General features: G+C 42.9%; 1 pseudogene; it reads right to left on the bottom strand.

The window, feature by feature from the left end:
- Positions 1-1,762: 1,762 nt before the first annotated feature.
- LOC123744703 (fibroblast growth factor 12-like) overlaps positions 1,763-17,912 on the bottom strand; it is a 112,038-nt pseudogene continuing 95,888 nt past the window's right edge.

Below are 17,912 nucleotides of genomic sequence, written 5' to 3'. Positions count from 1 at the left end.
TGTTATGAGTAAAGAGATAAGACAATAGGATATATAGGGCAGTGCGGTAGATATTCCCAGCAGCATATCCAGAGTCTACAATGAATCAGGGCAGTGTATAAACAGATTCCCAGTAGTGCAACTTATCACACAGGAATGCTGAGGTTCATACAATGACACATTGTATGATTTGGATGGTCGTAGAATGCAGTCTGTGCTTTTAGTAGAGCACTTTAAAATATAAATTTAAGCTAATAAGTGGAGGTCCCAATGAACTATGAAGGAATTCCTGGATGATGTCTGAAAGGTATAACTGGGCGTGGAACTCAGGTTTTGATGGCAGCAGTAAGTATCATGACATCTGACATCAGGGTTTGACCTTTGACCTCTCGTTAGCCCTCTAGCTGTCCCCTCACTCAGGAATCCTTCCAGAGTGTCCATCACAACTCTCACATTCAAATATTTTTCTGGGTCTTTTGTTCAAAATGCTCATTAGGTACCAAATTATTTTAAAAAAGCATCACACCAATAATAAGACTTCCTTTCAGAGTTTCATACTGTACAATGTTTCTAGGCGTAAAAAATATTATATATGAATCCTTGACTACTGTACAGTATCGGAACTCTACATATCTGTCTGTCTCACAGAAACTTCTGTGAACCAGCGTGACTGCTCTGTGGTACGCAGGAGAACAGTGCTGCACCCAACAGCTCAAGTAGATAACAACTAATACTAAACTGTACCAGCTGTGACCAGCCTACCTTTGTACAGGTAGCTAAACCCCCTACCCCAGTTACCCCCAGCCCACATCCCCTTCCCATTCCCAATGAGAGCATCATATCAAATCACACAGCAGAATTTTGCTGATAACGCCTATTCCCCCTATGAAAGCAGTGTCTGTAGAAGAGAGACTCAAACCTCTCCCCATGCCAAACCCCTGCCTTTACCCGACCATGACTCCTCCTCCAACCCAAAAGGAAAATTATAACTAATGATAGGAGGGAGGGGGGGAAAGAGTCTTAGGCCTAGAGTCAATCAGATCCAAGCGTTAACCGGGCGAGTAGCTGATGTTTTGGCAGGGAGTCGGAGGTGTAACTTTGTGTTGGAGCTGTCAAATCTGTGAGCAGCTGCTCTGATCATTGTCTTGAAGCCACACCCGAGTTCAGAAATGAGAAAGTGTAGGAATAGAGAAAATATGACGCTGAAATTTAAAATCTTTAAAATTCGCAAATTATGAGGATTTCTATCAGCCTAATCTCACATTCCTGTGTTCGAACTTGTAAACAAGGCTGCATGGGATTTCTCTTAATGGCAATGTCTGCTTTTAGGGTATAATGCCAGGAGCTTTAATGTCGATTTGACAGCTCTAATTGCAGTTTCCATCTCCAACACTGCCAAGACGTACGCTATATTCCGACAAAAGTCGATCTGATTGAATAGAGCCCAAAATCCAATTACAATGGTAATTTTATTCGCCCAGATTATAACAACAAAAGAAAGCAAATGAAAGTGCTGTTGCTTTCATAAAATCAAGATGTGTGGACCTACCATGGTTTAAAGCTTATTTTAGAGCTTGACTTTGAAACATTGACATTGTCGCGATAAGGAAGATGAGCTGCATTGGTGCTTGCCCTCGCATCAGGCTTTTTGCATAAAAATGTCAATTCAACGTCCTGATTTTTAAAATATGTTTATTTTTTATTTTTTGTTGTGTTCTCATTTATCGTCGTTGTTGTTGTCGTTGAACAAGGTGTAAAGAAATCAATGGAGCCGATGTGCAGGCTATGAGCCACCATCCTGCTCTGTGGAGTCCTGGCCCGCCACTTTTTCTCCTCCGTTTAGGGAGAGCGGGAGCCTCAGTCCCTGAGTCTTTCACGTGAGGGCCCTTCTCCTCGATGTCATGCAGCGATGGCTCTTTGTACATGCAAACTGCAGAAGGGGGAGCAGGGGCAAGGACGAGAAAAGAGAGAGATGGATGGAGGTAGAGAACAAAGAGGAGTGAGAGAGAGAAGGGATATTTATACAGTATAGTAAAGAGATATAGGTGAGAGCAGGAGGGGAGAGAAAGGAGGGAGAGAGACAAGGCAACGAGAGAGAGCGAGAGAGAGAGAGAGAGAGAGAGAGAGAGTGGAGGGATATTTATACAGTATAGTAAAGAGATATAGGTGAGAGACAATAAGGAGAGAGAGAGAGAGAGAGAAGGAGGGATATTTATACAGTATGGTAAAGATACATAGGTGAGAGCAGGAGGGGAGAGAAAGGAGGGGGAGAGACAAGACAACGAGACAGAGAGAGAGAGAGAGAGGGAGGATATTTGCTACAGTATAGTAAAGAGATATAGGTGAGAGCAGGAGAGGAGAGAAAGGAGGGAGAGAGACAAGCAACGAGAGAGAGCAGAGAGAGAGAGAGAGAGGAGGGATATTTATACAGTATAGTAAAGAGATATAGTGTGAGAGACAATATGAGAGAGAGAGAGAGAGATGAGGGATATTTATACAGTATAGTAAAGATACATAGGTGAGAGCAGGAGGGGAGAGAAAGGAGGGGAGAGAGACAAGACAACGAGACACAGAGAGAGAGAGAAAGGAGGGTATATTTCTACAGTATAGTAAAAGAGATATAGGTGAGAGCAGGAGGTGAGAGAGAGAGAGAGAGAGAGAGAGAGAGAGATGATGGGATAGTTATACAGTATAGTAAAGAGATATAGATGACCAGCAGGAGGGGAGAAAGACAAGACAACGAGAGTGTGAGAGACAGAGAGAGAGAGAGAGAGAGGAGGGATATTTATACAGTATAGTAAAGAGATAGGTAGGTGAGAGCTGGGAGGGGAGAGGGAGAGAGATAGTGAGAGGAGGGGAGATAAAGGTCAGAGAGAGACAAAAAACAGAGGAGATTAATTGAGAGATTCAGCATTAGTTTATAGTAATTTTAGTTAAATTAGTTTAAAACAACATTAGAACCTACATTTGCCCCCCAGTGGGGTTGGGGTCAATTTGAATTGAAGTCAGTCAACTCAAGAAATAAACTGAAATTTAATTGGATAATTGAAAAAAATGGCATACATTTTCTATGACTTCTCAATAAACTGAAAAGGAGAAGCTATTTATTTCAAAAGTTTCAACAATTTTCAATTTAGAACACTTCCTGAATTGTGTGACTTTTAAATAAACCTTGACTTGACTAATGGCAGGTGTTGCATTTGAATCCAGCCCTGAGTGTGGCTGGCTGGCAGTCAGACGTGTTTCAGTCTCACCTTCGATGGGTCTGGGAACAAAGTGTGAAGAGGGCTTGGTCTTCTTCACCCGGTTGCCCTTCATGACCACACCATCCTTGTTGAGGCCCATGTACCAGGCCCTGCCAGATTCATGCTGCCGGTACAGTGTTGATGAGTAGATGACATAGTAGTTCTCAAACACAGACTCCTTGAATTTCGCCTCTACCGTGAACAAGTCCTGAGAAACAAAGAGCGGAAGACTTGATATCAGGTATTACAGTGCTCAAAGAGCTAGCCCACCGATTTAAAAAAACGTTGAACATCAATGGAATTTTTTGGTTGAAAATGCAAAAAAGTTGTCAATGAACACAAATTTTAACTGCATTTCAACCACCAATCAATGACAAGATTTCAAGGTTTTATTTATTTCCAAGTAGAATTCACGTTTGTTGACAACTCAAATAATTATCCACCAAAAATGGACATTAATTTTAAGTTATGTCAGGTTTTTGCCTGAAGGGGGTGTTACCAGTGGAGGCTGTTGATGGAAGAAATTAGGAGGATTTCTACCTACATCCCTGTCCACTGGGTATTACAGGTTGGATATGTATAAAATCCAGTAAATTGATGGAGTTTGAGTAGAATAATACAAGTCGACCTCAAAAAGATCCTCCGTCTCACCACACCTGCAGGCGTAACATTTGGTCTAGATTTTTCCTTTTCGCCAGACTTTGGAATTGTTGACTGTGCCATTGTGTCATAGTACCTCGAGCTGTGAACAGGTGGACAGGGTGGAGAATACGATTAATCACAGCACAAAACACATCAAGTACTGTGTACACACACACCTGACACATACTGTAGACATGAATGAAAAGACAGCCATCGCCCTGTTTCCAGAAATTCAATTTAACAACATTATCTCTACCATCACCCCTCCATTATTTCAGCCAATGGTAATGTTTCCTTCAGCTCTGAGGGATGTTTTTGTGAGGAAGACCGCATGGAGGACAGTGGGAGAAGAAAGGGGGGAGAGCAGGGAAATTGAGGGATGGAAAGAAAAAGTAGAGAATATAACATGATGAAATAGACAGTGAACTTCAGTCAAAGCTCATGGCTTTTAATATCACCATCTCACCTCCCAACCCAAATCACTCTATTCAGATATAAGATCACATAATTTGAATAAAAACTTACATTGTCTACAGTGACGGTCGGTGCCGTTTAAGATGCGGGAGGACAATTTTCTTAATGAGAATGGTCTTATTTGTATTACAACATATTGGAGGTTTCTACAACCTAGCCTACAAATTGAAGTTTACAACGATACAGTGCATTCGGAAAGTATTCAGACCCTTTGACTTTTTTCCACATTTTGTTACGTTACAGCCTTATTCTAAAATTGATTAAATATTTTTTTTCTCATCAATCTACACACAATACCTACATAATGATTCGAAAACAGGGTTTTCGAAATTTTTTGCAAATGAAAAAAAAATTAATAATAATAATATATATATCACATTTACATAAGCACTCAGACCCTTTACTCAGTACCTTGTTGAAGCACCTTTGGCAGCGATTACAACCTCAACTCTTCTTGGGTATGACGCTACAAGCTTGGCACACCTGTATTTAGGGAGTTTCTCACAATCTTCTCTGCAGATCCTCTCAAGCTATGTCAGGTTGGATGGGACACGTCGCTGCACAGCTATTTTCAGGTCTCTCCAGAGAATGTTCGATCGGGTTCAAGTCTGGGTTCAAGTCGGGACATTCAGCGACTTGTCCCGAAGCCACTCCTGCGATGTCTTGGCTGTGTGCTTAGGGACGTTGTCCTGTTGGAAGGTGAACAGTCGCCCCAGTCTGAGATCCTGAGTGCTCTGGAGCCGGTTGTCAGCAATGATCGCTCTGTACTTTGCTCCGTTCATCTTTCCCTTGATCCTGACTAGTCTTCCAGTCCCTGCCGCTGAAAAAAATATCCCCACAGCATGATGCAGCCACCACCATGCTTCCCCATAGGGATGGTGCCAGGTTTCCTCCAGACGTGACGCTTGGCATTCAGGCCAAAGAGTTCAAACTTGGTTTCATCAGACCAGAGAATCTTGTTTCTCATGGTCTGAGAGTCCTTTAGGGGCTGTCCAACAGGTTGTCATGTGCCTTTTACTGAGGAGTGGCTTCCGTCTGGCCACTCTACCATAAAGGCCTGATTGGTGGTGTAAGGTGGAAAATTACAAACTCTATTAAATACATACGCTGTATATATTAAGCCTTAAATTTGTACATATCCACTGTCTGTTTCTGTCATGTAAGAAGAAGCTAGTGTTCTTCCAGTCTTGTCTTTGTGTAACTTAGTCACAAGGTCAAAGACAAAGGGCCGTCTGAGAGTGACCACAGTTTTTGGTCCATACTGTTCTTTTGTATCTTTCAAGGGCACAGCTGGTGTGGAGATATGAAGAGAACATAGGCTAGCTTGAGCAGCAGCAGCTAGATAGTAAGAAAACTGGCGTTATCACTTGTTTGTACACTATGTTCCCACCACCCTCTCACACATCTGCTAAACTGCCACGTAGACAAAGGTTATAAAAGATGAATACACCCCTGATCAACGCAAACACAGTTCATTTTCATAGCAGCCACGTCCAAAAGCATGAACATTTCCTCGTTGTATAATTCCTTCAAGAATCTACGCGCTCTCCTCTCACCTTTTTCAGTGCACAATACAACAGCTGTCTGTGACCCGGCGAATAAACCTTTCCAAGCCATACGTAACCACTACACACAACCTACATCATTGTCATCATATTAGCTAATGTCATAATCAACTAGAACTAAGGCGTTCATAAACAGGCTACAACCATGCAGTACAGTGTGGAGCAAGCAGTTTAGCAGTTACCCCGGTGGACCCCGATGGCAATAAATGAATAAAAACAAAAACTTACCTTGACTTGGAAGTTCCAGTGTTGGATAGCCATAGTCAGCTAGCTAACATAGCATCCCTCTGTTTGAGCTGGGTGTTTGAGTAGGCTAAACTAGCTAGATGCATTCTCTAGCTAGTTAAGTGAAAGTGAAAAAAATACAACTAAAAATAGCTAGCCTTCTCTCTCATTTTTGAAGAAATTAAGTTGTTCAAAACTGTTCAACTATTGTATTTTTTCTCTTTGAGTCAACTACTCACCACATTTTATGCACTGCAGTGCTAGCTAGCTTTAGCTTGTGCTATCAGTACTAGATTAATTCTATGATCCTTTGATTGGGTCGACAACATGTCAGTTCATACTGCAAGAGCTCTGATAGGTTGGAGGAAGTCCTCTGGAAGTTGTCATACTTACTGTATAAGTCTATGGAAGGGAGTGAGAACCATTTTGTATTGAAGTCAATTTACACAGAGGAGGGACGGAAACTAGCTGTCCTCCGGCTACACCATGGTGCTACCCCAGAGAGTGCTGTTGAGGCTACTGTAGACCTTCATTGCAAAACAGTGTGTTTTAATGTGAATAAAATGAGTATAGTATTATCTCAAAGGATAACTTTTTTTATTGTGTCAATCAATCCGGGAAATGTCAAGAACTTTGAAAGTTTCTTCAAGTGCAGTCGCAAAAACCATCAAGCGCGATGATGAACCTGGCTCTCATGAGGACCACCACAGGAAACAAAGACCCAGAGTTACCTCTGCTGCAGAGGATAAGTTCATTAGAGTTAACTGCACCTCAGATTGCAGCCCAAATAAATGCTTCACAGAGTTCAAGTAACAGACACATCTCAACATCAACTGTTCAGAGGAGACTGCGTTAATCAGGCCTTCATGGTCGAATTGCTGCAAAGAAACCACTACTAAAGGACACCAATAAGAAGAAGAGACTTGCTTTAAAAAAAAAAATTTTTACCTTTATTTAACCAGGTTTAACCAGGCTAGTGAGAACAAGTTCTCATTTGCAACTGCGACCTGGCCAAGATAAAGCATAGCAATTCGAAACATACAACAACACAAAGTTACACATGGAATAAACAAAACATACAGTCAATAATACAGTAGAAAAAAAAGAAAACAAAAAGTCTATATACAGTGAGTGGAAATGAGGTAAGACAAGGGAGTTAAGGCAATAAATAGGCCATGGTGGCGAAGTAATTACAATATAGCAATTAAACACTGGAATGGTAGATGTGCAGAAGATGAATGTGCAAGTAGAGATACTGGGGTGCAAAGGAGCAAGATAAATAAATACATACAGTATGGTGATGAGGTAGATAAATGGGCTGTTTATAGATGGGCTATGTACAGGTGCAGTGATCTGTGAGCTGCTCTGACAGCTGGTGCTTAAAGCTAGTGAGGGAGATATGAGTCTCCAGTTTCATTTTTTTTTTTGCAGTTCATTCCAGTCATTGGCAGCAGAGAACTGGAAGTAAAGGCGACCAAAGGAGGAATTGGCTTTGGGGGTGACCAGTGAGATATACCTGCTGGGCGCATGCTAACAGCGAGTGGGTGCTGCTATGGTGACCAGTGAGCTGAGATAAGGCGCAGGGCTTTACCTAGCAGAGACTTGTAGATAACCTGTAGCCAGTGGGTTTGGCGACAAGTATGAAGCGAGGGCCAACCAACGAGGCGTACAGGTCACAGTGGTGGGAAGTATATGGGGCTTTGGTGACAAAACGGATGGCACTGTGATAGACTGCATCCAGTTTGTTGAGTAGAGTGTTGGAGGCTATTTTATAGATGACATCGGGAGTCGAGGATCGGTAGGATGGTCAGTTTTACGAGGGTATGTTTGGCAAGCATGATTGAATGATGCTTTGTTGCGATATAGGAAGCCGATTCTAGATTTAATTTTGGATTGGAGATGCTTAATGTGAGTCTGGAAGGAGAGTTTACGGTCTAACCAGACACCTAGGTATTTGTAGTTGTCCACATATTCTAAGTCAGAGCCGTCCAGAGTAGCGGTGCTGGACGGGCGGGCTGGTGTGGGCAGTGATCGATTGAATAACATGCATTTAGTTTTACTTGCATTTAAGAGCAGTTGGAGGTCATGGAAGGAGAGTTGTATGGCATTGAAACTCGTCTGGAGGTTAGTTAACACAGTGTCCAAAGAGGGGACAGAGTTATACAGAATGGTGTCGTCTGCGTAGAGGTGGATCAGAGAATCACCAGTAGCAAGAACGACATCATTGATGTATACAGAGAAGAGAGTAGGTCCGGAATTGAACCCTGTGGCACCCCCATAGAGACTGCCAGAGGTCCGGATAACAGGCCCTCCGATTTGACACACTCTATCAGAGAAGTAGTTGGTAAACGAGGCGAGGCAATCATTTGAGAAACCAAGGCTGTCGAGTCTGCCAATAAGAATGTGGTGATTGACAGAGTCGAAAGCCTTGGCCAGGTCGATGAATACGGCAATGTCTCTTGTCGATGGCGGTTGTGATATCGTTTAGGACCTTGAGCGTGGCTGAGATGCACCCATGACCAGCTCTGAATCCAGATTGCATAGCGGAGAAGGTACGGTGGGATTCGAAATGAGTCGGTAATCTGTTTGTTAACTTGGCTTTCAAAGACCTCAGAAAGACAGGGTAGGATAGATATAGGTCTGTAGCAGTTTGGGTCTAGAGTGTCACCCCCTTTGAAGAGGGGGATGACCGCGGCAGCTTTCAATCTTTGGGAATCTCAGACGATACGAAAGAGAGGTTGAACAGGCTAGTAATAGGGGTTGCAACAATTTCGGCAGATCATTTTAGAAAGAGAGGGTCCAGATTGTCTAGCCCGGCTGATTTGTAGGGGTCCAGATTTTGCAGCTCTTTCAGAACATCAGCTATCTGGATTTGGGTGGAAGGAGAAAAGGTGGGGGGCTTGGGCGGGTTGCTGTGGAGAGTGCCGGGCAGTTGACCAGGGTAGGGTTAGCCAGGTGGAAAAGCATGGCCAGCCGTGAGAAATGCTTATTGAAATTCCCAATTATACTGGATTTATCGGCGGTGACAGTGTTTCCTAGCCACAGAGCATGGGCAGCTGGGAGGAGGTGCTCTTATTCTCCATGGACTTTACAGTGTCCCAGAACTTTTTTTGAGTTTTGTACTACAGGATGCAAATTTCTGTTTGAAAAAGTTAGCCTTAGCTTTCCTAACTGCCTGTGTATATTTGTTCCTAACTTCCCTGAAAAGTTGCATATCACGGGGGCTATTTGATGCTAATGCAGAATGCCACAGGATGTTTTTTTGTGCTGGTCAAGGGCAGTCAGGTCTGGAGTGAACCAAGGACTATATCTATTCCTAGTTCTACATTTTTTGAATGGGGGCATGCTTATTTAAGATGGTGAGGAAGGCACTTTTAAAGAATAACCAGGCATCCTCTACTGACGGGATGTCAATGTCATTCCAGGATACCCCGGCCAGGTCGATTAGAAAGGCCTGCTCGCAGAAGTGTTTTAGGGAGCGTTTGACAGTGATGAGGGGTGGTCGTTTGATCGCAGACCCATTACGGATGCAGGCAATGCGGCAGTGATCGCTAGAGATCTTGATTGAAAACAGCAGAGGTGTATTTGGAGGGCGAGTTAGTTAGGATGATATCTATGAGGGTGCCCGTGTTTACGGATTTGGGGTTGTACCTGGTAGGTTCATTGATCATTTGTGTGAGATTGAGGGCATCAAGCATAGATTGGTGTCGAGGGGCACAGCTGGGGGCAGAGGGGTGGTCTATAGTCAGCGGCAACAGTGAGAGACTTGTTTCTGAAAGGTGAATTTTTAGAAGTAGAAGCTAGAATTGTTTGGGTACAGACCTGGATAGTAAGACAGAACTCTGCAGGCTATCTCTGCAGTAGATTGCAACACTGCCCCCTTTGGCAGTTCAATCTTGACGGAAAACGTTATAGTTAGGGATGGAGATTTCAGGGTTTTGGTTGTTTTCCTAAGCCAGGATTCAGACACGGCTCAGACATTCGGGTTGACAGAGTGTGCTAAAGCAGTGAGTAAAACAAACTTAGGGAGTAGGCTTCTAATGTTAACATGAATGAAACCAAAGCTTCTACGGTTACAGAAAACAAATGAAAGCACCTGGGGAGTGGGAGTGGAGCTGGAAATGCAGGAACTGGATTAACCTCTACATCACCAGAGGAACAGAGGAGAAGTAGGATAAGGATATGGCTGAAGGCTATACGAACTGGCCATCTAGTACGTTGAACAGAGAGTAAAGGAGCAGGTTTCTGGGCATCGATAGCATAGATTCAAGGCATAGTGTACAGACAAAGGTAAGGTAGGATGTGAGTACATTGGAGGTAAAACCTAGGCATTGAGTAATGTGATGAGAGAGATATAGTCTCTAGAGACGTTTAACCAGGTGATGTCATCGATATGCCAGGAAGTGGAACAACATGGTTGGTTAAGGCATATTGAGCAGGGCTAGAGGCTCTACAGTGAAATGACAGTAATCACTAACCCAGGGACAGTAATGGACGAGGCATATTGATATTAGAGAGAAGCATGCATATGCCGATCATATGGGTCCAGTGAGTGGTTGGGCTGGCTGGGGACACGGCGATTCAGACAGTTAGCAGGCCGGGGATAATAAGCTAGCAGTTAGTAGGCCGGGCTAACAAGCCAACAGCTAGCAGTTAGTAGATCGGGGTTAGCAAGCAGCGTTAGCAGACTGGTGCTGAAGCTAGCCAGACCGGGTCTAGCCACTTAGCAGACCAGGGCTAGTGCAATTTAGCAGAAGGGCCTTTGGGGGACATCGCGACGGAGGTGTCGGTTTTTGCCTCTTCGTGCGGTGACGCTGATAGACCAGTCGTGGATTAGTGAGGGTTCCAAGTAGTTCTAGGTAGCTAGCAGGCCGCGGTTAGGCAGAATGGGCCTTCAGCAGACGTCGCACCTGAGGGCTTGTTGGAATCCTCGGGCGGAATTATGTCAGTATTCCAGTAGTAGAGGATCGGCGGGGTTCCGTGCCCGTGGGTGGGAGGTACGGATCGTGTAGCCCCAGAATTGGAGCTTGGTGTGGTAGACAAAGCGGCTTCACGGCATTATTTGGTGCTCCGTGGCAGCTCATAGGTAATCATCGGGATTGTGGTTGTAGCTAGTTGCGAAGATCCGGATGCAAAAATGTTTCAGAGTTTGCGGTAGAATCACGGGAAATGGAGAGAAAAAATGGGTCCCTTTATGCTCTGGTTTTGAGTCACGATTTGCGCAGACTGGCGAGAGCTTTCCGAGCAACAGTGAGGGTGAAAAATGTTTTGATCCTCTGATTTGTGGCACGTTGCCACCTGACAAAGAAATGATCAGTCTATAATTTTAATGGTAAGTTTAGTTTGAACAAGTAGAGACAGAAAACGAGTAAAAAAAATCCAGAAAACACGTAAGATGTTATAAATTCGATTTGCATTTGTTATGAGGGAAGTAAGCATTTGATCCCCTCTCAATCAAGAGAAGATTTCGGCTCGGTTTTTTAAGCTGAGATTAGGAGCAACTCGTGCTCCTAAATCTCAGTTTGTACTGTGTAAAACACTATCTACAAAAACAATCAGATTCCAAAGGCTCCACCATGGCCCAAGACCAAAACTCTCAAGGATTTCAGGGACAAGGTCTTGTAGACCTACACCAAGGCTGGAATGGGCTACAAGACCATCGCCAAGCAGCTTGGTGAAAGGTGACAACAGTTGGTGTGATTACTTTCGCAAATGGAAGAAGCTTACAACAAGGGCATTACTGTTAGCACTCTCTAGGGTAAGGGGCAGTATTTTGGAAGCGGATAAAACGCATTCGATTTAATCTGGTTATTACTACCTTTGCCCAGAAACTAGAAGTGTTTTGATTTGGATAGAAAACACCCTAAAGTTTTCTAAAACTGTTTGGCGATAAGTATAACAGAACTCATATGGCAGGCAAAAACCTGAGAAGATTCCTTTACAGGAAGTACCCTCTCTGACCCATTTCTTGGCCTTCTACACTCTCTTTGTTGAAAACTGAGGATTCTGCCGCAGCAGTGACACTTCCTCTACGGCTCCATAGGCTCTCAGAAGGCGTCAAAGCGGAATGATGACTTTGCAGGCCATGGCTGAAAAACAGTAGTGCATTTGGATAGTGGGTCGATCAGAGAACAATGAGACTGGGAGGCGTGCGAGCCGACACCATGTTTTAATTTTTTCGTCTTTTGAACGAAAACAGGGTTTCCGTCGGAATATTATCTGCTTTTTACAAGAAAAATCGCATAAAAATTGATTTTAAACAGCGGTTGACATGCTTCGGTACGGTAATGGAATATTTAGAATTTTTTTGTCACGAAGCGTCGGGCGCATCACCCTCGTGCCACCCTTCGGATAGTGTCTTGAACGCACGAACAAAACAGAGGATATTTGAACATAACTATGGATTATTTGTAACGCAAACCAACATTTGTTATTGAAGTAGAAGTCCTGGGAGTGCATTCTGACGAAGAACAGCAAAGGTAATCCAATTTTTCTTATAGTAAATCTCGGGAGTTTCGGTGAGGGCCAAACTGGTGGGTGTCAGAATAGCTAGCCCGTGATGGCGAGCTATCTACTCAGGAATATTGCAAATGTGCTTTTTCGCGGAAAGTTATTTTAAAATTGGACATAGCGATCAGTAAAAAGCAGTTCTGTATCTATAATTCTTAAAATAATGATGTAGATTTTGTGAACGTTTATCGTGAGTAATTTAAGTAAATTCTCGGAGTTTGCGGTGGGTAGCTGCTAGTTCTGAGCGTAAGATGCTAATGTAAGCTGTTTTTTGATATAAATATGAACTTGATTGAACAAAACATGCATGTATTGTATAACATAATGTCCTAGGAGTGTCATCTGATGAAGATCATCAAAGGTTAGTGCTGCATTTAGCTGTTGTTTGGGTTTATGTGACATTATATGCTAGCTTGAAAAAATGGGTGTCTGATTATTTCTGGCTGGGTACTCTGTTGACATAATCTAAATGTTTTGCTTTCGTTGTACAGCCTTTTGAAATCGGACAGTGTGGTTAGATTAACCTGTCTAGGCTAGGCGGGACGAATTCGTCCCACCTACGTAACAGCCACTTGCAGCCTGTGGCGCGATTTTCAAAATCTTAAAAATCCTATTACTTCAATTTCTCAAACATATGACTATTTTACAGCCATTTAAAGATAAGACTCTCGTTAATCTAACCACACTGTCCGATTTCAAAAGGCTTTACAACGAAAGCAAAACATTAGATTATGTCAGCAGAGTACCAAGCCAGAAATAATCAGACACCCATTTTTCAAGCCAGCATATAATGTCACCAAAACCCAGAAGACAGCTAAATGCAGCACTCACCTTTGATGATCTTCATCAGATGACAACCCTAGGACATTATGTTATACAATACATGCATGTTTTGTTCAATCAAGTTCATATTTATATCAAAAACCAGCTTTTTACATTAGCATGTGACGTTCAGAACTAGCAACCCCCGCAAACTTCCGGGGAATTAGCTAACATTTTACTAAATTATCACGATAAACGTTCACAAAAAGCATAACAATTATTTTAAGAATTATAGATACAGACCTCCTCTATGCACTCGATATGTCCGATTTTAAAATAGCTTTTGGTGAAAGCACATTTTTGCAATATTCTAAGTACATAGCCCAGGCATCACGGGCTCGCTATTTGAACCCGCAGTTTAGGCACTCACCATAATCATATTTACTATTATAAAAATGTCATTACCTTTTGTTGTCTTCGTCAGAATGCACACCCAGGACAGCTACTTCAATAACAAATGTTGGTTTGGTCCAAAATAATCCATCGTTATATCCGAATAGCGGCGTTTTGTTGTCGCGTTCCAGAACACTATCCGAAATAGTAAAGAAGTGTCACGCTGGCGCAATTCCTGACAATAAAATTCAAAGTATTCCATTGCCGTACGTCGAAGCATGTCAACCGCTGTTTAAAATCAATTTTTACGTCATTTTTCTAGAAGCGATAATATTCCGACAGGGAATCTCCTTTTCGGCAAACAGAGGAAAAAAATCCCAAAGGCGGGGGCGGGTCGGGGTCACGCATAAGCTAGTGTCTCTTGATGGGCCACTTGGAGAAAGGCGTATAATGTGTTTCAGCCTGGGGCTGGAATGACGACATTCTGTTTTTTCCGGGCTCTGAGAGCCTATGGAAGACGTTGGGAAGTGTCACGTTAGAGCAGAGATCCTTAGTAAAATGATAGAGATGGCAAAGAAGTTCCAGAAATGGTCAGACAGGCCACTTCCTGTAAAGGAATCTCTCAGGTTTTGACCTGCCATTTGAGTTCTGTTATACTCACAGACACCATTCAAACAGTTTTAGAAAATTTAGGTGTTTTCTATCCATATGTAATAAGTATATGCATATTCTAGTTACTGAGTAGGAGTGGTAACCAGATTAAATCGGGTATGTTTTTTTATCCAGCCCGTGTCAATGCTGCCCCCTAGCCCTAACAGGTTAATGAGAGTCTTGTCTTTAAAATGGTGTAAAATAGTCATATGTTTGAGAAATTGAAGTAATAGCATTTCTAAGGTATTTGAATATCGCGACACGGGATTCCACTGGCTGTTGAGTAGGTGGGACGATTTTGGTCCCACATACCCTAGAGAGGTTAATCTCCCCTCGGCCTGGGGCTCCATGCAAGATCTCACCTTGGGGAGTTGCAGTGATCATGAGAAACGGTGAGGAATCAGCCCAGAAATACACGGGAGGATCTTGTCCCAATGATCTCAAGGCAGCTGGGACCAGTAGTCACCAAGAAAACAATTGGTAACACACTACGCCGTGAAGGACTGAAATCCTGCAGCGCCCGCAAGGACCCCCTGCTCAAGAAAGCACATATACATGCCCCTCTGAAGTTTGCGGGTGACAACTGGGTGAAAGTGTTGTGGTCAGATGAGACCAAAATGGAGCTCTTTTGGCATCAACTCAACTCGCCGTGTTTGGAGGAGGAGTAATGCTGCTTATGACCCCAAGAACACCATACGCACCGTCAAACATGGAGGTGGAAACATTATGCTTTGGGGGTGTTTTTCTGCTAAGGGGACAGGACAACTTCACCGCATCAAAGGGACGATGGCCGGGGCCATGTACCGTCAAATCTTTGGTGAGAACCTCCTTCCCTCAGTCAGGGCATTGAAAATGGGTCGTGGATGGGTATTCCAGCATGACAATGACCCAAAACACACCGCCAAGGCAACAAAGGAGTAGCTCAAGAAGAAGCACATTAAGGTCCTGGAGTGGCCTAGCCAGTCTCCAGACTTAATCCCATAGAAAATCTGTGGAGTGGGAGGCGCTGAAGGTTCGAGTTGCCAAACATCAGCCTCGAAACCTTAATAACTTGGAGAAGATCTGCAAAGAGGAGTGGGACAAAATCCCTCCTGAGAGTGTGTGCAAACCTGGTGGCCAATTACAAGAAACGTCTAACCTCTGTGATTGCCATCAAGGGTTTTGCCACCAAGTACTAAGTCATGTTTTGCAGAGGGGTCAAATACTTATTTCCCCTCATTAAAATGCAAATCAATTTATAACATTTTTGACATTCGTTTTTCTGATTTTTGTTGTTATTCTGTCTCTCACTGTTCAAATAAAACCTACCATTAAAATTATAGACTGATCATTTCTTTGTCAGTGGGCAAACATACAAAATCAGCAGGGGATCAAATATTTTTTCCCTCACTGTAAAGGTTAGCTGATGACCGCTAGCAGTGGTTTGCTGACTGATAGCTGGTAGCTAGTTAGCTGACTAGCTTCAGTTGAGGGATTCCAGATCCGGTAAATAGAAATACTTTAGAAAAAATCAGATCACGCCACATTGGGTGAGGCGGGTTGCAGGGGAGAGTATTTAGAAGTTGAGGTTAAGGAAAATATTTTAAAAAAGATATCGCGAAAAATATATAAAAAGATATATTACAAGGGACACGACAAGACAAAGACAAAGACGTCTGACTGTTACGCCATCTTGGATTATTATTAAGCTTGGGCCAAGAAACATGAGCAATGGACATTAGACCGGTGGAAATCTGTCCTTTGTTCGGATGAGCCCAAATTTGAGATTTTTGGTGCAAACAGCTGTCTATGTGAGACGCAGAGTAGGTGAATGGATGATCTCCGCATGTGGTTCCCACCGTAAAGCATGGAGGAGCAGGTGTGATGGTGTGGGGTGCTTTGCTGGTGACAATGTCAGTGATTTATTTAGAATTCAAGGCACACCTAACCAGCATGGCTACCACAGCATTCTGCAGCAATACGCAATCCCATCTGCTTTGCGCTTAGTGGGACTATAATTTGTTTTTCAACAAGACAATGACCAAAAAAAACCTCCAGGCTGTCTAAGGGCTATTTGACCAAGAAGGAACGTGATGGAGTGCTGAATCAGATGACCTGGCTCTCCACAATCACCCAACCGCAACCCAATTGAGATGGTTTGGGATGAGTTGGACCGCAGAGTGAAGGAAAAGCAGCCAACAAGTGCTGCCAGCATATGTGGAAACTCTTTCAAGACTGTTGGAACTATTCCTCATGAAGCTGGTTGAGAGAATGCCAAGAGTGTGCAAAGCTGTCATCAAGGCAAAGGGTGGCTACTTTGAAGAATCTAAAATATATTTTGATTTGTTTAACACTTTTTTGGTTACTACATGATTCCGTATGTGTTATTTCATAGTTTTGATGTCTTCACTATTATTCTACAATGTAGAAAAAAATAAAAAAATAAAGAGAAACCCTTGAATGAGTAGGTGAGTGCAAACTTTTGACTGGTACTGTATATCAATCCAAACATTTCTGTATCTCCTACAATGAAAGCAGTACTTCCGCTTTTAAGGTTTAATAACCCAGATTTCCCCGCCTTAGGCTGCTTCCACTGGATGATAACATTTACTTAAAAACGCATAATGTATTATTATAATACGTTTATAAGACTTCTGCTAATCATGTATGCCCCTTATAATGCCTGGAGTAAATAACAGTTATTTTGAGTTGAAGCATTATACCTGCAGGTTGTGTTACTAAGCTCACTTTATACCGGAGAAGAACACTGACTAAGCAATAAGGCTCAGTTCCAGGTAGCGCAGGGCAAGCTGATGAAAGCTATTGAAGCAGGAAGATAAAGGCCAATATGCTGTAATGTCAACCCAGTACACCTCAAAACTGGAGGCCACTCACTTTACTGTGCTGTGATACCCATATCCTATCAAGATTATCCAGGACATGTCTTTCTTCCATATATCTTCTTTCTACCCGTCATGGTCTCCATCAATCGATTTCTGAAATGAAGGAGGGAATCGTAGCCAGAGCTACCCTCCTTATTACACTCCCATCACCACCAATCATCACTAACTACAGCAACAAATGTCTTATCCTCCTGATAACACCACTGTCACACTTATGACATTACATAACGCAAAACGTAGCGGTAGGAGACTGTAGCTACAAAGGTTATTTATTTCCTCGGCCACAGATCTTGATCAAGTAAAATGACAAAAAAAGCGAGCACACGTCAGTTTAACAAGCAAAGACAGCAATCAACCGCAATCACACCCCACGATCACACTTTTTCCTTTTGGTTCCTGGGTCGTTCAACTGAAAGAGTGCCTTTTTGCATCCCTCTGATATTTTAAGATACATTGTGCACCAATATTACAATTCTGCTATATTAGTGCCCTTTCATATAGTCCACATGGAGAATATTTTTTTATATGAATGAAGACTTGCTAAAGTGCCAAAATTCAGCATTTTGACATGTATCTTCGTGCAC

Source organism: Salmo salar, chromosome ssa09 (genome assembly GCF_905237065.1).
Source record: "Salmo salar chromosome ssa09, Ssal_v3.1, whole genome shotgun sequence".
NCBI lineage: Eukaryota > Metazoa > Chordata > Actinopteri > Salmoniformes > Salmonidae > Salmo > Salmo salar.
This window is presented reverse-complemented; position numbering and strand designations above follow the sequence as displayed.